At 42.2% G+C, this 24,395-nt stretch overlaps 1 long non-coding RNA gene across 1 annotated transcript in view; it reads left to right on the forward strand.

The window, feature by feature from the left end:
* LOC137517585 (uncharacterized) overlaps nucleotides 1-24,395 on the forward strand; it is an 87,519-nt gene that overhangs the window by 1,995 nt on the left and 61,129 nt on the right. The window contains exon 2 of the long non-coding RNA XR_011020578.1: nucleotides 10,891-11,058. This is a non-coding gene — a long non-coding RNA (uncharacterized lncRNA). The remainder of the gene's footprint in view (nucleotides 1-10,890; nucleotides 11,059-24,395) is intronic.

Below are 24,395 nucleotides of genomic sequence, written 5' to 3' on the forward strand. Positions count from 1 at the left end.
CATCAGGGCCGTGCCTGGGCGGGTGCTGCGGGTGCATTGCACCCAGGCGCCTCTCTCTATCAGGCGCCGCCCGGCCGCCGCTCACCCCCTCTGGCCGCCGCTCCCTCCCTCCCCCCCTCTAGCCGCGTCCATTGGGCGCAGGGGGTGTTGCGCCCCGGGTGACTTACACCCAAGGGGGTGTTGCCACCACCCCCCATGGTGGAGGAAGAGCAGCGCTAGAAGGAGCGGTGGGGACAGTGGCGGGGAGGGGGGACAGATCCCCCCCCCTCCCTCACCTAGGTCCCCTACTTCTGCCTCTCTTCCCCGCTGCTGGCCGCCCGGTTCATCTCCCTGCTTTGGGGACCGCCTCCCGGAGGCAGAGCAGGGCTACGGCAAGATGGCTGCCGCAGCCCTGCTCTGGAGACTATTTGTGTCTCCAGTACAGGGCTTCGGGCGCCATCTTGCCGTAGCCCTGCACTTTGCCTTGTCAGCGCGGGAGATCGTCGCTGGAGGATCGTCGGGGAGCTGCACGTCAGAGACTGGCCAGGTGAGTGAATTTTTTTTTCACAGCACTGCTCCCCACATAACGATTCTTTTCTGGTGATAGCTCCCCACATAACTATTATTTTCTGGTGATTGCCCCCACATTGCGATTATTTTCTGGTGATTGCTGCGCATATAACGATTATTTTCTGGTGATAGCTCCCCATATAACGATTATTTTCTGGTGAATGCTTCCCACATTGCGATTATTTTCTGGTGAATGCTCCCCACATTGCGATTATTTTCTGGTGAATGCTCCCCATATAACGATTATTTTCTAGTGAATGCTGCGCACCTAGCGATTATTTTCTGGTGAATGCTCCCCACATAACGATTATTTTCTGGTGATTGCCCCCACATTGCGATTATTTTCTGGTGATTGCTGCGCACATAACGATTGTTTTCTGGTGATAGCTCCCCATATAACGATTTTTTTCTGGTGAATGCTGCCCACATAACGATTATTTTCTGGTGAATGCTGCGCACCTAGCGATTATTTTCTGGTGAATGCTCCCCGCATAGCATTTATTTTCTGGTGAATGCTGTGCACATAACGATTATTTTCTGGTGAATGCTCCCCACATTGCGAATATTTTCTGGTGAATGCTCCCCACATAGCGATTATTTTCTGGTGAATGCTCCCCACATTGCGAATATTTTCTGGTGAATGCGCCCCACATTGCGATTATTTTCTGGTGAATGCTCCCCACATTGCGATTATTTTCTGGTGAATGCTCCCCACATTGTAATTATTTTCTGGTGAATGCTCCCCACATAGCGATTATTTTCTGGTGATTGCTCCCCACATTGTGATTTATTTCTGGTGAATGCTCCCCACATAGCGATTATTTTCTGGTGATTGCTCCCCACATTGTGATTATTTTCTTGTGAATGCTCCCCACATAGCGATTATTTTCTGGTGATTGCTCCCCACATAGCAATTATTTTCTGGTGAATGCTGCCCACATTGTGATTATTTTCTGGTGAATGCTCCCTGCATAATGATTTTCTGGTGAATGCTCCCCACATAACAATTATTTTCTGGTGATCGCTCCCCACATAACGATTATTTTCTGGTGATTGCTCCCCACATAATGATTATTTTCTGGTGATTGCTCCCCACACAGCAATTATTTTCTGGTGAATGCTGCCCACATAATAATTATGGACATGGGTATGGTTATGTGGTTGGGCGTGGTTAATTTAACCACCCCCATAGGCGCCAGAGAAAATCTTGCACCCAGGTGCCAGGCACCCCAGGCTCACCCCTGTGCCTCATCACCATGGTGATCACTCTAGAAACGTTATTAAAGACAGGAGATAAGCTTAGTGAATTGAGGCCAAAAAAACAAGTGAAATGTTCAGTATGTATCTCAAGCCTGGAGCTGTCAGTAACTAACAATCAACCATTTGGTAAGATGGAAAGGCAAATAAGCCAGTCAGTGGGAGGAGCCACCCTATCTAACTACTGACCCTATTGGTACCGATGTACTGCAGGGTGGGTCATCAGAAAATAAACATAGAGTGTATAGTGGCAGGGCCCAATAAAGTTTTGTAAGGCATGAAAATCAGCTTAGATTAAACCTAGGAATGAAACACCGAACTACTCTCTACTCCATTCTGACCGGTAGTATACCAGCCAGCAGAGAAACACATGCCTGGAGACAGGGGCGTAGCAATAGGGGGTGCAGAGGTTGCAACCGCATCGGGGCCCTTGGGTCAAAGGGGCCCCAAAGGGTCCTCCCTAAACTTCAGTATTAGCTCTTTATTGGTCCGGTGCTCATAATAACCACTTCTATAGATACTTTGAATAATGGTACTCATTATCAAATAGTCATCAAATAGTTTTGGTGTGCCGTATCAATTGCTATGTATAGAGTGCTTCGGGGCTCCAATGTAAAACTTGCATCGGGGCCCACAGTTCTTTAGCTACGCCACTGCCTGGAGATGCAGGCAGCTAGAGACTAGCCTGCTAGCCTTCACTAGCCTGCTCTGTGAAATCATTTAGAATGCTGAGTGTAATGTGTAAATTTCAAATATTAGAGAATTATGTAATGTTATAAAAAACTATACAACTGAAAATAAAAATGAGACTATTTTCTTTGCTACTAACATTTAGTAATTATCCATACTACACATGCAATTCAGTATATCATATTTTTCTTTTTTGCTTCAGTGTCACTTTAACTACTAATGCCATTCACGGCAGTATATCTATGCCCCGCAGGACTTCAGTTCCTGCACAGGGGTGTAGATATGCGTCCATTGTTTCGAATAGCCACCGCTCGCTCTCGTGTGGTTACTCGTTGCTGCCCATTAACTCGGAGATCAGTGAATGGGAACACAGTTCCCGGTATCAGTGATCGCCAGTATCAATGATCATCGGCATCAATGAGCTGCCTGGAGTCATTGTAACAAAGTAAGTTACACGTCCACACATTACTTCCTGTTTGTGTACTAATAGTACGCGCAGAAAAATAACTTTAATATGTATGTCAAGAGAGTATATTACTGTTAAATTTTAAAAATATTAGCTTGTAAACAGTGATGGATGCAATACTGAAAAAAATGCACCTTTATTTCCAAATAAAATATTGGCACCATAAATTGTACTAGGGAAATATTGTAAACATTGCAATAATCGGGACAGATGGGCAAATAAAATATATGGGTTTTAATCACGATAGCATATATTATTTTAAAACTATAATGACTGAAAACTAAGAAATAATGAATTTCCATTTGTTTTCTTAATTTTCCCATTAAAATGCATTAAATGCATTAGAATAAAATAATTCTTAGCAAAATGTACCACCTAAAGAAAGCCTAATAGGTGCCGAAAAAAACAAAATATAGAACGTTTTGTTGTGATAAGTAGGGATAAAGTTATTGGCGAATTACTGGAAGGAGCGCTGAAAGGTGAAAATTGTTCTGGTTCAGAATGGGAAAACCCCTTAGTAGGGAAGTTGTTAAAAAACTGAATTAAATACTGCATGATGTAAAAATCTTAGTGAATTAGCATGCAGAAATTACTGATCTTTTCCTGCATGGGGAAAATATAAGTGAATTCGGAAAATAAAATAAATACTGACTGACCTATTATTTTTTTACCAAATAGGTCTTAGTGAATGTTAGGGATGAACGAAAACGCTCTTGCAAAAAGCGAGAACTTTCTGCAGAGTGGCTCTGAATACAGAAGTGTGGGCTGATGAAACGCACCAGGGTGCAGGTGGTCACCTGGTGAGTAAATCCCCCACATCCCAGTCTCGTCTCCCACACGCTGCAGAATGCTCTGGCTTTTCCTTAGTGAATTGAAGCCATTCTCTTACCTGTACAAGTTCCAGCCTACCTTCTTGTTCGCCACTGGAAGAATGATCATGTGATGCAAGACCATCATGCTGTGATGATGAACAAATAAGCAGGTACCCAGAACTGAGGATGGGTTTACAGTGGATGAAGAGGACAAAGAGAAATGAACCAAGTAACTACATGAGAGCACTTCAATGAGGGACAGTCAAATAACAAGCACCATAATTGGGGACATGATGGTGAGCGGCACTAATATGTCTGTGTGTGAAGTATAATAAGGCACACTATAATAGGTGGTGCTGTAATGAGGAGTGCTATCATGGAGGTCAGTACAATGAAAAACGCAGTACACACAGTAATAAAAAGCACTGTGTGAGGTAGGCTCTGGTATGAGGGCCCTGAACACTTTCAATGTCTGTAATCTAGGGCTATAGGATAAATCTATTAGCAACAGGTTAGAGCTTACCCCATCCGATCTCTAAAATGTAACTTTTATTAGATTCTAAAACAGCTAGGGGATGACTGAACACCTGTGATACAAAACATAAAAGCTACAATAAAACATTACAGGTGTCCAGTCATCCCTATAGCTGTTCTTTACTGAGGGTAGTATAATGAGTTCTTTATAGAATGGGACCTGTAATAGGAAGCACTATAACATGGGCCACATAGTAGGGAACACTGTAAAGGAGGGCATGTAAACTTTTATACAGGAATGCCCTTAGATAAAACATGATTTGAAGGAATCTTCCAGGGTGAAAATGTTGATAAAGGCTGATTTAGGGTGATGGAATGAACACTGCCATCACACTGCATAATTCGAGCACTTCACACACATATTAATACCCAGGCTAGTGCTAGGGTTTATACCAGAGTAGACCTAGCTATTCTGTGGCGATAATCTTAAGCATCTGTGAACTGACCAGAAAATTGACACACATCAGAATCAGAATCAGAATCAATCAGAATCAGAATCAATTTTATTTCGCCAAGTAAGTTTGCACCTACAAGGAATTTGTCTTGGCAGTTGCTTAACAAACACAAACAAAAACAATACAAGGGCAGACAGTGTGTATATTACAAGTCAAGGACATTATAAGTATAGTGGCAGTAAGCAATGTGAGAATTGTTCATTTACAGTTCTGTGCTGATTACTATCAAGTCCTAGCAGCTCTAACGTGGTTCAGCATTAAGTATGGCTACCGCTTGAGGAAAAAAGCTGTTCCTGTGTCTGGAGGTTTTGGTAGCGATTGACCGGAATCTTACTCCTGAAGGCATGTGCTGGAAGATGGAGTGAGCTGGGTGAGAGGGGTCAGTGGCAATTTTGGTTGCTCTTTTTCTGCACCTGCTAGCGTAAAGATCCTGGAGGGAAGGTAAACTACAGCCAATTATCCTTTCCGCTGTTCGGATGATGCGCTGCAGCCTCCCCTTTTTTAATGCTGAGCAGGAGCCGAACCATACAGTCATAGAAGATGTTATGGTGGTTTCAATGATTGCAGTGTAGAACTGCACCATTAGATTTTGAGGTAGGCCAAACTTTTTCAGCTGCCGTAGATGGCACATCCTCTGTTGCGCTTTGTTGACAATAGTGGCCGCATTGTTATCCCATTTTAGGTTGTGTGAGATCGTGGACCCAAGAAACTTGAATGACTCTACCTGGGTTATTGTGGATCCATTTATGGTTAAGGGCAGGTGCTGGGGGGGAGATCTCCTAAAGTCTATTGTCATCTCCATGGTTTTGAGAGCGTTTAGTTCCAAGTTGTTGCTGCTGCACCAGGAGGAAAGCTGTCCCACCACATGCCTGTATGCAGATTCATCTCCGTTTTGTATGAGACCAACTACTGTTGTGTCATCTGCAAACTTCAGAACCTTAACAGATGGATCTGTGGAGATGCAGTTATTGGTGTAAAGTGAGTAGAGCAGTGGGGAAAGCACACAGCCCTGGGGTGCACCAGTACTGATCAGATCTTGAGAGAGCTTGATGTGTGTTTACCAAGTCTAACACGCTGTCTCCTATCGGTTAGGAAATCGGTTATCCATTTGCAGATGGATTCAGGTATGTGTAGCTGGGAGAGCTTGCTGTGTAGCAGATATGGCATTATGGTATTAAATGCAGAGCTGTAATCTATAAATAAAATCCTGGTGTAGGTTCCTGGGGTGTCTAGATGCTGTAGTACATAATGCATACACATGTTCACGGCATCATCTGCGGATCTATTAGGCCTGTAGGCAAATTGCAGAGAGTCCAGCAGGGGATCTGTGATAGATTTCAGATAAGCCATTAACAGTTTTTCGAATGCTTTCATGACCAATGATGTCAGGGCAACAGGCCTGTAATCATTTAAACATGTAGGTTTTGAATTTTTTGGGATTGGTACAATAGTTGAGCTTTTAAAACAGGCCGGAACAATTGAGAGTTCGAGAGATGCTTTGAATATGTCTGTGAATACAGGAGCTAATTGATCGGCACAGAGTTTCAGACATTTCGCAGAGATAGAGTCTGGCCCCATTGCTTTCCTAGTGTTTTGTCTTTTGAATAGTCTGCTTACATCTGATTGGCATATTGTTAGAGCATGCGCATCTGGGGACAGGTCAATAGATTGTGTCTGGCCTCCTGTGTTGTGTAGTTGCTGAGGCACCGCAGGGGGTGGAGACGTTGGCTGGCAGGAAGAGTGTTCAGTTTGCCTGCTGCAGAGATGGAAATTATGCGAATTGACTTGGCTTTTGTTGTGTAGTATGGGGTCCACCTGTTAGTATGGGCTCCCCCCTTTGCACCTCTCTGCCCACCATAGCTGGTTTCAGCCCACTCGTGCATTTTTCAATGTACATTAGTGGCTTTGTTCTAACCTGCTTGCACATAAGTACTGCGGCTGTGCTTGTACATGGAGGGAGGCATGCCACGAAGATGAAGAGGGTGATGGAATCCTTTGATCATTGCCCCCACCATCCACAAAAAACATTTGCCCAGTTGTAGACTGTAAACAAGCTATAAACCCTCTAAGTGCCGAACAGAGATTGTTCTTAAAACTGTTACCTAAAAAAAATCACCAATAATCATTTTGGAAAACAATTAAGACAAGTCACATCATTTATGTGTTGCTTTTCTCCTGGCGGACTCAAAGCCTTAGAGCTGGATCATTAGGGACCCTTGCCCAAAGACTCCTTACTGTTTTACATACTGGCTAGAGCCAGGATTTGAACCCTCGTCAAATGGCTCAAATCCCACATCAAAGACAACAGCCTTACCAGTACACCATACAGCTGATGCTTTTATTAACCGGTTGTTAGCAGTCAAGCATTGGAATTCTTAGGCAGTGGCTGCTGTATAATACCTATGTTTTTCTTCTCATTGGGATGTTTTATTGGACTAAGAGGCCTTCCCGTTGCATCTGGACTGCCTGCATAGTTTCTAGCCATCAGGACCCATTGGGCTGCCATTGCAACAAAAACCCCTCCATCCAGATGGATTCTACTGGTGTCCTTGACGTCAATATTGTATGAGCATAAAACATGAGCGATAAACTGCTAATACAAATTGGTTTCTTTCCACTGTTTATCTGCTAGACTGCTACTCATACTTTTTTTCTAAGGAATAATACCTTGTCACACATTTAATAATTGAGTGAAGTTTCAAGCTGAATCCCCTAACCACTATCATTCCCTATATTAGATAATTTGCTTCCGAAAATTGCTAAAAACATGGTAATTGCGTCTAGCATGTCATAGCTCTTGTGACACTGGCTTTAAATTCTATCGGGAACAAGGAGCCTTCCAGTACTAAACAATATCTGAGCTCCTCCGTGGTCGTAGGGACAGAGTAACTGAGTGATAGGTCACCAAATAACTATTTATGGTATGTGGGTTCAATATTTGTCTCCTAGAATAATTGTTGGTAGGCCCGGATTTACATCACAGGAGCCTATGGGTACAGATGATTTGGAAACCTAGACTTAACCCTCCTCGAACCCACAAGTGTGCTGGCTGGCCCAGCTGTCATCTCTTTCCTGCTTCCCCTCCCCAACGTGGGTAGCCACAGGTGTCCCTTAGTGTTAGGTAGCCAGAATAACCTATCATTTATGCTCCGCTCGGGACTCTGCATAGGGAAGCAGGCATTCAGGGACAGGAGTGAGCCACCTCTCCATCATCAGCACCTGTAGGCATGCGCCTACAGTGCCTTATGGAAAATCCGGCCCTGATTGTTGGTAATCATTCCAGGTGACAGGTTTATGAATAAGCACCATAATTACATCGTTGCCCAGCTACAAACCAAGAAGCCTGCTTTGTATTATGGAGTGGGCAGTCGGGGGGACAAGTAGCAGCCAAGGGAAGGCTCTGCTAGTGATGGTTTGTATGTGTGAGTTAGTGATTCGGCATAGTGGATACAGTCTACAGTAACTTCATGGGACCACAGTACTGACTGTGGAGTTTTGTCTGACGCAATAAAGAATGACTGTCTCTAAGTATGAAAATCTGTCAGAAGTCTAGTTCATTGACACAGCACACCTGCTAATAATGATATCTTAAGAGGTTAAATAGTTTTGTTAGACTTCACACATAAATCTTGAGTTGCACTGACATCCACACAACTTTCATTGTTACATGTGAATCTTCATGACACAAATACATTTTGGAAGACAAGCAATCACATTAAATATATCTTACCCTCTTCCACTGCTGACTGATATAGTTGAATAACAGTATAAACTTGCCTTTTGAAAGGGTCACAGATGTACTGAAACTGTTTAGTATCCCCCGCAGCAGGCATACCAACAGAAATGTCACTTTACAAATATATATATATATTTTACAATTGTTTTATTGAATTAGATCTAAATAATTGGAAGTGGGAATGTGCCCCTGTGTTTTATGAATGTAGAGCTGTAATTTACAATTTAAATTATAAAGCAGAAGTGTACAGGTAAGATTATTTTTTAATAATAGAAAATATATAGAACACCTAAATAGAACACCTGATAGCTTAGTAAACAGATTACCCAAGTTTCCTTTTTGCCATAAATACGGCTTTAGTGATTAACCAGTTCAGGACCACAGACTTACACCCCCCTAGTGAATAGACTATTTTTTCAGCACACTGCAGCTTTACCAGTGTACTGCACAGCCATACAACTCAGCAGCCAAATGAATCCCTCCCCCTTTACTGCCCACCGGCAGAGTTTTATGTTGGTGGGCTCTGATCGCTGCTGCAAGCTGTATTTTTTTTTATTATTAATTTAAATATTCATTTTATTTTTTTTTATAAAAATTCCTTTTTTTTTTTTTTTATTTCCTCCCTTCCCCCCTGAGAGCCAATATGTATGATCATCTCTCATAGGCATTAGATCATTTTTGAGCCTCTCCTGGGGACAACTCAGTGACTGAGCTGTCCCAGTACAGCGCTGCACTAGATCACAGCGCTGTACAACCGCTAGATTTTTTAACATTTCTAACAGCCTGCTAGCCGTGACCACAGGCTAGCAGGATGATGTCGGAACTCGGCTCCGTCATTCAGCAGGGAAAATCTCTGCCCACAGCTCTTCATGCCATTCGGCGGTCCTGGGGTTGCAACCATACCCACACAGATCGGCATTAGGCCTTTGGGAAGGGGTTAAAAATGCAATTTAAATAATTTGATCTTGTCGTCTGAAACAGTGAAGTTGAAAGAGTTAACAGAGTTAACAAAAGAGTTATGTTTTAAAACCATATGATATCAGATTTTTATTGCAGTCTGCATCCCTATTGTTAGATCTATCATTAATCCTGTTATGAGGCGAACTGTCATATTTTGCAATTTAGTTAATTTTTGTCTCCACACTGAAAGTAAAAAAAAAATCCAAATTAAAATGCATACAGTAAAACCAAGGAGGAAGTTCTGACCTTTCCATATTCTACCAAAATGTGGGAAAAAGTATTGGCTTTATTTCAATTTTAATAAGGCTTACTTCATTCAAAGTAGCTTAGATTAAAGGGGAATATAACCCAGCATTTCAACTTTGCTCTAAAACATTATTTACAGCATATTATATGCAACCAGCCTCTTTTTTTTTTTTTTACTAGACCAGCATTGGAAGGGTTACACACAGAGCTTTAAAGTTCCATGGAGATAAATGCAGACGCATCCGAAGTTTAGATAGATACATTTAAGTACACACAATGTAACAAGTGAGGAATGTGACTCACACTCTCTGACTGTGCAGAAGCTGGAGGACAGCCAGAGAGTGTGTAACATTCACCACTTGTTACATTGTGTTTACTTTTTAAATGTATCTATCTAAACTTCGGATGCGTCTGCATTTCTCTCCACGAAACTTTAAAGCCCTGTGTAACCCTTCCAATGCTGGTCTAGTAAAAAAAATGCTTGTTGCATATAATATGCTGTAAATATTGTTTTAGAGCAAAGTTGAAATGCTGGGTTATATTCCGCTTTAAGTAAAACTACTTGTGCTGTTATTTTAGCCTCATTCATGTTATTTAGTATCTTGCTGACAAATATTAACAGTGATTTGCAAATACAAAATGTACCTTACAATAATTTATTTACAGTTCTTACTACCTGTAGTTTCAGAAATTACACTGTCATAAACTGATTACCGTAACTAAGGTTGGAGAGCAATAGAGAAACTGTGTGATGCAGAAATGTAAACAAATATTGAATGTTCTGGTAGGGCACTTATGGATTTCACCATTGATATCCTATTGGCCCACTCCATGAACCACGAGTCCCAATGGGCAAATAAAAATGCCAGTCTAAGGATCTGCTGCATGGTACCTGTTTTTGTGCAGTCATAATAATTGCCTCAGTGCTGTCTTTCGGCCAAGTTTTTTCCAGTGACCGGTAGGATTATGTAATGTAAGCCACCTCCACTATCTGTTGATGACAGCCCTTCTCTTGCTATGGTACTTCCTCTGTTTGGACTTCTTTGGATGTCTGCTGCTTCAGACATTCTCTCAGCAACTCAAATTTGGGTGCCATCTTATTCATGTATTCTTACATGTTCTGTGTTTCATCCAGTATGGTGGCTCTGACACTCACCAGACCTACCCCACTCTCTACCCTTCTAGGTGTTAGACTTGGGATTGAATTCCCCTTACAATATGAGGAACGTCTATGTCTGAACAGTACTAGCTCACATAGTTCTTGGCATCAGTGCGTACTACATCAATCTGATCTGATATTAAGGACAAGAGGCATATCCTTACTTTCTAATGAAGAGGAGCAGATGGAGGCAGGTACTGGGAACTACTTCTGATACAAATGTGAAAAAAAACTTGAAAAAATGGCATTTCTTTTACAAAAACTTTATTTTACTTAATCCAAATAAGAAATTCAGACTTAATGTTCTTTCCCAATTGCTGTAATTTTCTTCTGTCAATCTTAATTCTAGATCCCCGATGACTGCTATACTTTAGAGGCAAGCCTGTAAAACATCTTTAAATCTCCTTGCCATGGGTATACTTATATGGGTAAAAATATGTATTGAAAATGAAAGTTATTCTCATTTGGGGCAAAAAAGGCAAAACCCAGAGCAGTTAGCCTTTATCTGTATTAATATAATATAGTAAATGATAATTTAAATAGTTACAACATTCATTTGATGAAGAAAGAATGTGGAATTTATTCCAAAAGATGCTGTAGCAATTTTATTCTGAACTCTGAAAGTAAGTAACAACAATTTTAAAACAAACATTGTTGAATTGGGAATTATTTTGGGCTGTCTTTTTGATGTCAAATATCCTCTGACATGCTATGCTTCTTTAATGCCTATGCATTTAAAGGATTTGAAGGTTTACATAGCATTATGATGGTAAAAAAAAAATATGTCTCTAAATTTGTGTGTAATTTTCAATTAAATATAGTGTTCCATGGTTGTGGAACCATCATAGTGGCCATTATCTACAAGGTCCAGGATAAAGCAAGTTTAGAGTGTTGGGAAAGTGGTTGTAATAGTGCGACATGAATATAGATGATGTTGAATGTATATTTCCATACATGAAGAGACAACTATGAATGTCCTTTCTTTGTTAACATATATTCAGTGTATTATTGCTGTGAAAAATTAGGAATACAATGTTGATAATCTCACCAGTGATTATTGGATTGCTGAAAAGGTGGAAAGTAAAGCATACAAGCAAACGTTCTCTGTATATTGTAAAATAAAATGTACCGGTATTTTCATGTTAAAATAAATAGTCTTAGTGAATGGGAAGTAGCTCAAGTTATAATTTAGACAAAGCATTCCTAGTGAATGAAAAAGTATATACTGCAGTAAATTACAACCCCCCAAGCTGGAATGCTGTGTAGAATGTAAATCAAAATGTATTTGATAATTTGCAAATTATACACACACCTTTACCAAAATGTTAAAACTGGGAAAAGTTATTATTTTATGTAAAGTACATGCTTATTTTGAATTTCATGCAGGGGCATAGCAATAGGGTGTGCTGAGGTAGCGACCGCATCAGGGCCCTTGGGCCAAAGGGGCCCTGAAGGGCCCTCCCTCAACTTCAGTATTAGCTCTCTATTGGTCCAGTGCTCATAATAATCACTTCTCCAGATACTATAAATAGTGGTAATCATTAAAAACTGTTTCCCATCCCCTTTTGCACCTCTGGCACTTTAGTTGCCATTGGTAGGTTTTGGTGCGCCGTATTAATTGTTATATATAGAGTGCTAGGGGGGCCCCATTGTAAAATTTGCATCGGGGCCCACAGCTCCTTAGCTACGCCACTATTTCAGAAAAACTAACACAGAGGCAACTAAAGACTGAAAAAGTTATGAACTGCTAGAAAAAAACCTGGTTTTCTCGTAACTAATTAGGTTAATTGGCAAGCTTTCAGTAACATTAGGTATTTAAAAAAGCATCCAAGAGAGGTGCACACTTGTGCGAAACACTTAAAGAAAGGGATGCACACACAGTAAAAAGATGATAGACAGTTTTGGATAGTTGTGATCTCTGGACCCGCAAGCAACAACATAAAAAGAAAAGTGTCCAAAGAATCGGACTAGCTCTCTGAAAGCTGGCTTTATACAACTTTTTATTTTTAGTTAGCCATTCAAAATTATTATTCATATATTATCACTTTTTAACTATCTATGTAATATCTAAAAGAGTACGAAAACATTGTCTTTTGCTACTGTCTTCAATTAAAGTATTGGGCTTACTTTATTTTCAGATAAATGGAAGAAGTTTAAAAATATATATATGTGTGTGTGTGTGTAAATATATATATATATATATATATATATATACAGTATATATATATGTATATATATATATATATATATATATTTATGTATATACATCCAAACTTTAGCAATCTGATCTCTGATCTAGCTAATCACTTAATGTGATAAAACGCCAGTGCACAATAGGGGTCCAATACTGGTAAGGTGCGTACACACGCCATACCGCCATACACGACGGGTCCGTCAGACCCATCCGCTGGGTGGACGATCAGCCTACAGTAGCACTTGTGTACGCGCTGCGGGAGAGTCTGACGGACCCGTTGTTTGCTACACACGTGCTACTGTCGGCTGAACGTCCACCCAGCGGGAGGGTCTGACGGACCCGTCGTTTGCGGTGGTATGACATGTGTACGCAACTATAGGAGTACCATAAGATCAACAACCTAGAATTAATGACATAGGAGACTGAATCAGTTAGGACTAAGGGAACATCAGTAAAATCGGTGCACTCCAGATGGGATGTGGCCACACTTCGGGAAGTGACTGGGGCTACCTACTCACCATTATACCTCATTTACCATTAACTAACTTGTATGTCTGAGTATTATACATTCTCCTGGATCCAAATAAACAAGTCATTCTGTGCTAGTCTCTCAACACAAAAGGACTTGGTTATCTGGATCCATAATTCAGCTTCTGTCACACGGCAGTGATTGCATAGGGGGGATATTGAACTTGATGTTGGCTTAAGGCAGAAGAGGGTGCAGGCAGAGACAGGGGATGACTTCAGAGTACTTTAGGGACTCAAATTTGTTATAAAGTGACACATTTTGTTTTTAACCACTTCGGTATCAGCAGTCTCTGGCCTCTTGCTTCCCCTATGTATACTCTGGGTGGGGATTAATGCCAGATTATGCAGATGTTCACTAGAATGCCTTCCACCTCTATGATGGTCGAAACTTTTCTGCTTCTCCTAAGCTATATAGTGATATCCAAAACATAACTGTCTTGTCTGTTTCTTTAGTTTATTAAGAAAAAAAAGAATAAATAAAAGGATAAGACTTTGGATAAGTGGATGGAGCTTTAAGGGACAGTGAATGGTGTTTTTTTTGTTTGTAAATTGCGATGGAAAAGTGTTCTATAAATGTGTAGCAGTATAAGGTAACTAAAAAGTTTTGAAGCTTGCGACACATCAAGGAAAACATAAAATTTCACACCTCCCCAAGGCCCAGATATTTTGTTCCTCATAATTAAGTGGATCTCCATTTAAAACTGAAAACCTGTCAGGTGAAAAAAATATATACACCTCCTCTTTGGTAATCTCAAAGCTGACAGATCCCATTTATTTATTTATTGTATTTATAAAGCGCCAACATATTACGCAGCGCTGAACATTAATTTAGGTTACAGACAATATTTAGGGGTGACATACAGCATTATAACAATACAGGAATACAAGAAAACCAGATCACACAGCACAGTATGAGTACCAGGTAATGCTTAGTCAGTCACTGGATGGAGCATGGAGATTAGGCAAGTTAGGTTCACTCAGATGCATAGCATGGGTTCACAGTAATGGAGGTGCAAGATCAGGTAGGACACAAAAGGAGGAGGACCCTGCCCAAAGGCTTACATAATATCCCATAATACGGTACACGTATCTTTGGCACCTGTTAGATTCAGCAGAAGGGAAACACTACTTCTGAGAATTTTGGGGGGTACATTTCTCTTGCCGTTCTCTGAAAATAGAAAATTCCATTATCATTAATCCCCCCCAATACATAACCATGATCTCTCTCCTAATGTGAGCATCTTCTTGACACATACTTCCATTACTTCCTGAAAGTTAGCCTCTTCCTGACTAACCTAAACCCCCCATGTTAACTCTTTATTGTTGCCTAACAGCTAAAACTAATTTCCCTACCTTATCCCCTAGCATTAAACTATGGGTGACCCTAACCTTTTCTCACCTTGTTGTCAGTGTCTGGCATCTTGTCTGCATCACAGATGAAAAGCCGGCACCAGAAATATACACTGGTGCCAAGGTTAAGTACTCACCTAGTGCACTATTTTTGCTATGTAATAGCCAAAACAATCCTGAAGAAAGCACCATACAGTGGCGTAGCAATAGGAGATGCCGAGGTTGCGACTACTCTAGGCCCCTGGACTTGAGGGGTCCATCAGGGCCCTCCTTCATACATCCTATTAACGTTGCATTGGTGCTATGCTGGTAATGAAGACCTCTGTGCATTGAATAGTGATAATTCTTAACTAACTGTTTCCCACTATTATTATACTTTTGTGACACTGCAGCTGTCCTTGGTAGGTTTTGGGGCTTCATATCAATAGAGTGCTTGGGGCCCCATGTAAAAAACTTACACTGGGGCCCTGAGCTCCTCAGTTACACCACTGGCACCATAGCCTAATAAACTGGTATGGCTTATCTCTTTCCTGATTTGATTGGATCCCCCTTCCCACCCACACCCCTCCTCCGCTGCTGATCTCCCCATATTCTCTACATCATGCTGCTGACAGCCATAATTTCTTCAATCTTTCATCATGCTTCAGTTTCTGGTTACAGCACACGTGACATCAGGGTTAATGTTGCACATTCTGCTACCTGAGGGTGCAGCTGCAATTTCTGGAAAGGCGTCCATGGTTGTCAGGGGTGTAGGACAGTGTTTCGAGGGGCCTGCCAGCATATGGACTCACATGGTTAAGGTGAGTATAACTTTTTTTAATGCTGGCAACTTCTCATTTTTGTCTCATGCAGTGGCGTAGCTAAGAAGCCTTGGTCCCCAGTGCAAGTTTAGCATTGCCCCCCCCCCCAAGTATGCTATAGATAACAATTGATACAACATACCAAAACCAATCAAGGACAACCACAGTGTCAGAGGTGCAAGAAGGGGATGGGAAACTGTGTGTTAATGATCACTACTATTCAAATCAACTATAGAAGTGAATATTATCAGCACAGGACCAATAAAGAGCTAATACTGTGATTGAGGTGTGGGCTTCTCGGGGCCTCTCTAGCCCAAGGGCCCTGATGCGGTCGCTACCTCTCCTCTGCACCCCCTATTGCTACGCCACTTGTCTCATGATAGATATGTTATTTAAAGAGACTCTGAAGTCTCTTATTTCCCCTGCTTTTGTCATAAATTCCTGTTAAGAATGAATGCCCCCCTTGAATAGCCACATTCCCGTGGCAGAGGGGTGATTTATTTCAGTGTAATTGATCGCAGATTGTGCTGCCCTGACATGCAGGGCTTCTCTTCCTGGAGAGGCTGAGCTTCAGGCTGTAGCTCAGCCTCTCTGCAATCAATCTCCTATCTCCGCGGATCTTCGCCTCCTTTCCGCCCCTCTCAGGGAAAGGAAGACTGAGAGGGGCGGGGAGAGGCGGTGATCAGCAGAGATTGACTGCGGAGGAGGCAGAGCTACAGCCTGAAGCTCTGCCTCATTGAGGAAGTGAAGCCCTGCGAGCTATGGAGCTCTGCAGGGCTATTAAACTGTAATAAAGCACCCATCTGCCACGGGGATGCAGCGATTCAACAGGAGCATTCATGCTTAACAGGAATTTATGACAAAAACATGTAATAAAAGAGACTTCAGAGTCTCTTTAAATTCCTATTTTTTCATGTATGCCTTCCCTTATGTTATGAACAGCATCAGCCTGCATTAACCACTTGAGGACTGCAGTGCTAAACCCCCCTAGTGACCAGGCCATTTTCAGTAATATGTGGCACTGCAGCTTTAAGACTAAGCTGCAGATCCGCACAACACAGCACACAAGTAATTTCCACCACCTCTTTTCTCCCCACCAACAGAGCTCTCTGTTGGTGGGGTCTGATCGCTCCCCCCATGTTTATTTTTTTTAAATAAATATTGTTGTTGTTGTTTTTATTAAAAAAAACCCTGTCTCTTTAATTATCATCCCTCCCTCCCTCCTCACAGCCAGCCAATTATGGCGATCGGCTGTCATAGGCTTCTGCCTATGAGAGCCGATCGCTCTCTTGTCCCACAGGGGGACAGCCGTGTCACACGGCTGTCCCCAGTGCAGCGCTGCTGCTGATCGCAGCGCTGCACAGAGTAACAGTCTCCTGAGCGGCAATCGCCGCTCAGAGACTGAAGAGGGGGCGGAGCTCCGCCCCCCAAGCAGGAGATGCGCGCGCAGCGTGCGCGCGATCTCCTGCAAAACAGAGCCCCAGGACTTTACAGCAATTGGCGTTAGGCGGTCGGCAGAAGGTTAAAGAGAACCCGAGGTGGGGATCTTAGAACGAAATCTATACACAGAGGCTGGGTCTGGCTATAGTGCCCAGCCTCTGTTGCTATTTGAAGCCCCCCTAAGTCCCCCCTGCGCTCCACTCTCCCCCATAAATTACAGCCACGCTGGCGACCTCCCTAGTGTTACTCACACCGCTCCCCCACCTCCTGCAGAGCGCCGGTCCCCGCCCGCATCCCTTCCCTCGCCGCTGATTGGAGGGAAGGGACGCGGGCGGGGACCGGCGCTCTGCAGGAGCCAGGGGGAGCAGCGTGAGTGACATTACCGTCTTTCCCCGAATATAAGACACTGTCTTATATTCTTTTTGGGGAGGAAATGTGTGCTAGGGCTTATTTTCGGGGGTGGGAGGGGCTAGACGCTGTATGTATGGGCAGGTGCGTGGTCTCTTACCGCACCTCCCTTGTGGCTGCGTCCCCCTCCGTTCCTGGTAATTCCTCCGGTGCAAGCATGCTTGAAATATAAGGGAGGCCTTACTTTCGGGGTAGGTCTTACTTTAGGGGAAAGATGGTAGCTAGGTAAACATTGCCCGACAGCGCGACTGTAATTTATGGGCTAGAACGGAGCACAGGGGGGACTTAGCGGGGATTCAAATAGCAACAGAGGCTGGGCACTATAGCTAGACCCAGCCTCTGTGTTTAGATTTCATTCTAAGCTCCCCACCTCGGGTTCTCTTTAAGGTTAATACTTTTATATAGAATCTTTCCAGATCTTGCAACACATTTTACATTTACTTGGAAGCTACTGGGTGGCTTAATAAATTGACCACATAAAGTAATTTGTTTGCTTACATGAAGATACAGTACATCTATGCATCATGTCCTCTGTATAAACCTGAAGGTCAGGGAGAATTACACAATTAGGGCTTGCTAATCGCAGTTCATTAGATACATTTATACTATTAGCAGTAGAGCATATGGCCCAGTTTAGTGTGTTAAAATATCATATTCTAAAACAGATGAAAACTCTAGCGATGCTAAATATCCACGGATAATCCAATTTAATGAGAGTTTTATTTTTTCTTAAATACCATGTAAAAGTTAATTGGCTTTATTAATATAGCTTATTCATATGTAGCCTAGCTATTGCTGATCATGCACGAATCAGCTGCAGTGGCCACATGTTAAACAATTTATGTTCTTCAGACAATATACTAAAAGGACTTTTCTACAGTGGTGTATTGCTGGCATAAAAATCTAGTTTTGTCGTTAAACAACTATGTTCCATGTTTATGCTGCTCAAAGCCACAGTGTCAACTGTGTCTAGCTTGTCATGATTTCAGCTCAGGTTATGCACCAGTTGTTGTAGAGGTTTGACATGTTGATGCTTTTAAAATTCAATCTTTTTAAATATGTCATACAAGAAATTTGTCAGCTGTCATCACAAAGCCTATAGTTTTTCAGGCAGTCTTTATTTGGCCAATTGTCAATTTGCTTTCTATAATTCCACTCCCAACTAAATTAAAATTCATTTTAGACCACTAGTGCATATTCTCAAGTATCCACAGTCCACATCCATGATACATTTCAAGGATCCCCAGCCCTTTTTTTTTAATTTTCAGGTCTGTTTTTACTCAAAGGCAAACTAGGCAGTTGCCCTGTGCCTGGATCGGTGAAGGGGGCATCACAGAACCATACTGGGTACACGGATCTGTATAGCCTTATTATAAGCATTGATGATACATGAAGAAAGGTGTGGGGTGGAACTGCAATCTAACTTTGAGGTCAAAAGTTCTCCGGATATACTAGAATCTATCTATGGTATACTATCTATCCCTGCAATTTGTTTCTAACAGTGTGTGCTCAGTGCATACTGAAGGGTGGACAACAGACACAGAAAGGGCCCTTTGTTTAAAAATGGGTCTATTTTTATTGTCTCTGTTGCTGAGCACAACACACCACTGTATGCTTTTTATGAATGCATTGCTGTTCATGACAACTGTCATCACTGCACTGCAGCAGAAAGACATGTGAGTCCGTGCGCACGCGCTTCTGGTGGCGGATTGGCATCTGCCACTAGGGGCATGTGTACGAGTGCGCTGCAGTGTCAGGCTGTGTGTACGCATGAGCGAGGCCTGGCGTGAACGCAGATGTGCTCCTGCATGGAAATCCACGCCAAATTCAAAGGGGGTACAGGGCTTGATTCACTAAGACAAATGGCGTTCCTTATCTGAGTTAAGAGGCCTTATCAGAGTCAAGGGGCCTTATTGGTGCCTTATTAGAGTTAAGGGGCCTTATCAGAGTAGCATAGCGAGCGCTACGAACATATGCCTGCTAATTGGCAATGACGAGAGCTCCACTCGTCCTACCCTGAGCCCTCAAGAATCAGAATTCCCGCTCTGAAGTCATAATTGACGAAATGAAAATTAATCACTGCTTCACTGTGCAGAAACTCTTTATTGTATGAAATATGCATGATTAAAAACAATGTTAAAAACAAGGCATGTTTGCATGACATCCATAAGTCTGTATACAGACTTATAATAAATAGGCAAGGCTCTATAGTTCCTATTATGAAGATTAATATACAACATAATAATAAAATATGGAAAATGTCTAGTACTACTAATGGCATAAGCAGTATATATATATATATATATATATATATATATATATATATATATATATATATATATATATATATATATATATATATATGTAATCTGTGCGATCTCTCAAGAACAAATTGCAAAATCAGAAAAAAATATAAAAATATTTTCAGTGAAGCATACAAAAAATATGCAGAAAAAATATACATAGATCTGTGCAATATTGTTAATATTCATAGATATCACATGGTGCTGGTGTAAGGGAGATAACACCATAGAAAAATGCCAAAAAAAGCAACCTGGTGGGCACTAGGCAGCAAAACAGTCCGTTACCTACTTGGGGTACAGCCCTTCATCCCTTGCGGGGTGCTCAAGTGAAGAGCTGTGGTCGCTTAGACTCTGCACTGACCTTTTGCCACCTGAAATACCTGAACCTGACAAATTAGGCCCCTTTTACACTTAATCAGTTGGTGTGCGTTAGTGTTCGTTGGTACGCGTTAGTACGCGTTTTTTCCATAGCAGTGCATTGGGAAGAAGATTTCAGTTAAAACGCGTTGAGTGTAAAAGGTGTCATAGGAAAACATGGGCATTACTTTGAAAATCATTTTTTTTTCTGTTTTAACTGAGAGCAACTGATTAAGTGTAAAAGGGCCCTTAGGCTGAACCTGAAAAATGGAGGCTGAAACTAGGGATGGGCTTACGAGTAGTTCCCTACTCAAATTTGTGATTCAAATGAGGCTTAATTGCCTCATGAGTGGATGGGAGACGGGGTTACGTACCCAGAAGTCAGTTGACTTCTATGCATATCACGTAACTCACATGCAGTCTATGGGACGCGTTCCACCCGAACTTCCTCCTTACGGCTTGAAGGAGGAAGTTTGGGTGGAACGCATCCCACAGGCCCCGTGCAAGTTACGTGATATGCATAAAAGCCGACAGAAGTCTGGGTAAGTAACCTCCTGTCTCCAATCCACAAAGCTGAGGCAATTAAGCCTCATTTGAATCACAACTTCAAGTAGAGAACTACTCGTGAGCCTATTCCTAAGTTGCAATGGTAACAAGCAGTATGCTACTTGGTTGTGTAGTGTACTGTGTGTTACCATACCAATGCTTGCATTACCCCAATATCATGAGTTGCGCTACTAGAGTAATGCGTGCTACTCCTGGATTGTGGTAGATGCTGCCTGGCACATCACATCTGGCATTTTATGCTCCCACCACAGCAGTATGCTCCAGTTTGGGAGGTTCCAAATTGCTTTACAAACATATTACCAAAGGGATATTTGCCTTGGAAGAGGCAGATGTGATTTCTGTAGAATGAATAAGTGATCTGTGTTTGTTGCTTGAATTATGAGTCATCTAGATTATGGAATCTCAAAAAATAATATATCTTAAATGTCATAATGACATTTTTAATATTGCTAATAAATGACTGCATTTAATGGGAGCTGATTTTTACTATTATTATTGATACAGCTGACGTGTTAGCATTATACGTCATCTAGATTATGGAATCTCAATAGACAATTTGTCCTAAATGTCATAATGACATTTTTAATGATACTAACAAATGACATTAACAGGAGATGATTTTTACTATCATTGATACAATTATGGCACAAAAAAAAATCCCCTTTCTTTTCTTTAGTTCCAATAAGTAAGATAGGTCTTCTTATTTCTAGCCCATCTTGAGCCTTTTAGGACATATCCTTAAAGGGAACCTTAACTGAATGGTGGATAAAGAGTTTCACTTACCTGGGGCTATTACCAGCCCCCTGCAGCAGTCCTGTGCCCTCGGAGCCGCTCTGCAATCCTCCGGTACCCCGCTGTGACTTAATTTCGTTTTTGACGACTCACCAGTCGGCTGGCCGCCATGCGTATTATTGGACGCATTCCCTACTGCAATTAGCGCTGTTGCAGACTCCAACCCATATGCGTTGCCGCATATCTACGCGTGCGGAATGCAGCAAGGCGTATTTTTGTACGTGTTGCGGTCTGCAACAGCACTAATTGCAGTAGGGAATGCGTCCAATAATACGCATGGCGGCTGGCCGACTGGTGAGTCATCAAAAACGAAACTAAGTCACAGCGGGGGACCGGAGGATTCCAGAGTGGCTCCGAGGGCACAGGACTGCTGCAGGGGGCTGGTAATAGCCCCAGGTAAGTGAAACTCTTTACCCCCCGTTCAGTTAAGGTTCCCTTTAAGCATGATTTGTGAGCCACTGATGAAAGTTTTCCGCTGTTGATTTGCAGTTGGAGTTTATTGTACATTTGTATGGTGCATACGTATTGCTGCATCAACTGATCTCATTTTAGACTCTACGGTAAACACACAGCTGACAAATGCTGGGCAACTGCTCATCTTAAAGAGGAACTTCAGCCTAAACAAACATACTATCATTAAAGTGAATGGGAACCGTTTTATTTTTTGTATTTTGCTATAGTGGACCAATTACCTCATTCTCCTATTACATTCTGTCCCCATTTCGTTTGTTTGGCTGCAGGCTGGCCCCCAAAATCTCAGTTTATATTATTTGACCAGTTCAGTCGAATATTGTAGCTAGAGAGAGGAGGCAGAGCTTCTTTTCCCTGCTCTTCTCCGCCCCTTGCTCTGCCCACTCAGTCGCGCTCCCGCTGATGCGCGGCTCCCCTGCTCTCACTACAAGAGCGTGCAGCGCTGGGGGCAGGTGTTCATGCGTCGCTTTCTGCTTGCACACAGCGACAACACAGGCAGCGCTGCGGGAAGATAAGAGGAACATAACGAAATTACATATGAGTCTAATGTTTATATAATTCCTAAGCGGTTTATGTTTTTATAACATTTATTTTATTAACATTTATTTTATTGATTTGCTGAAAACTTTTTATACAGTTTTGCAATTATTATATAAAGGTAGAGACTTGATATATACTGTGGAGGGGCGGAGTTGGATGGATATATGCAGGGGCGACATGACTATATACAGGGAGGGACTGTACGATACACATGGGCGCACGTGCTCATGACCACACACACAAAAGTCTCATTGTCTCGCACTATTTTATCGGCGCTTGAGACAGTGAGATATTTGGAAGGAAGAGGCTGCCGACCCGGAAGATAAAGCAAAGGTCGGCAGCCATCTTGGATTTATACAGAAAATATTTCGGGCCATATTTAACGAACCAGGGGCAGGGGAGCAGCTAAATTAAGGAGAGGTGAAAGTATTTTTAATTTGAAATCTATAAATGTCATTAAAAAAAAAAAAAAATCTGATTCCCAATGGCTTTAAGTTACAATAGTTATATTAATTAAAATAGATAAGTAATATAATCTCTTACACAACCTGTTTTAAAAGAACAGGAAAATGTTTGTGATTTCATTGGGGCAGCCATCTTTTTGGTTGAAAGGAGGTGACAGGGAGCAGGAGACACAGTTACAACTGTCCTGTGTCCTGATCACCCCTCCCAGCTGCGCGCACTAGGCAGCGAGAACAACAACATCAGAAATCCCATCATGCTTTGCACAGCATCAGGGGAAAAATGCATGGGCAGATTTCTTTGATGGGGCGGCTAAAAATGAGGCTTGGGTACGAAAAACAAAGTTCTGATGCTGTGAAATTGTGAAAGAAACACCATGCCTTTTCAGTGCTGCTGAGTAGATTTTTAGTCTGGAGGTTCACTTTAACCACCTATTTCTATGGTCTCACTTGGCTACCTTATCAGGATCAGGTATGAGCAACAGAAATTCCAGTTTTGGGCATAATGCAATGAAGTCATTTGTTAACCATGTGGGGCCACCATGTGTGTAAGTGCTTCAGCATGGCCCTCAAAAAAAATATTCCAATGTTTTCCTACCCTGGAGGACATTAACCACCTTAGCGGTATGGTCGAGCTCAGCTCGTCTATGACCGCCACAGTGGATTGCTCAGGCCCTGGTGGGCAAATGTTCACAATTTTTTTTTAAACAAGCAGCTAGCACTTTGCTAGCTGTGTGTTTGTACCAATCGCCGCCGCTCGCCGCCGATGCGCCCCTACAGCCGCATTACAGGCCCCCCTCCCGAGACCCCTTGCACAGCCTGGCCAATCACCGCCAGGCTGTGCTATGGGGTGGATAGGGACTCCCTCCGACGCCATGATGTGGATGATGTTCTGAACGGGATTTCCTGTTTGCTCTGATCGCCGGAGGCGATCGGAAGGGGTGGGGGGATGTCGCTGCACATTGGCTATCATGTAGCTAGCGCTAGGCTAGCTACATGATTTAAAAAAAAAAAAATGCTGAGCCGCCACCCTGGCGATTTTATTAGAACGCAAGGGTGGTTAAAGAGGCACTGTAATGACATATAGTAGAATGTAATACTTTATTCAGGATACCCAATTTTATGATAACTAGCCTGGTCTCAGCATCATAAACACTTCCTATATCTACCATATATATTGCTGTATATTGGTATGTAACGGCATCCTCACTGTCATGCTTAGTCTAAGAAATGATGTCACACAGTCATTTACCCCAGAGCATTCTGGGAGACCAGCTTGTGCGTATGCTGACTATGTGACACGCAACAAACAAACATTCT

The sequence above is a fragment of the Hyperolius riggenbachi genome, chromosome 5 (assembly GCF_040937935.1).
Source record: "Hyperolius riggenbachi isolate aHypRig1 chromosome 5, aHypRig1.pri, whole genome shotgun sequence".
NCBI lineage: Eukaryota > Metazoa > Chordata > Amphibia > Anura > Hyperoliidae > Hyperolius > Hyperolius riggenbachi.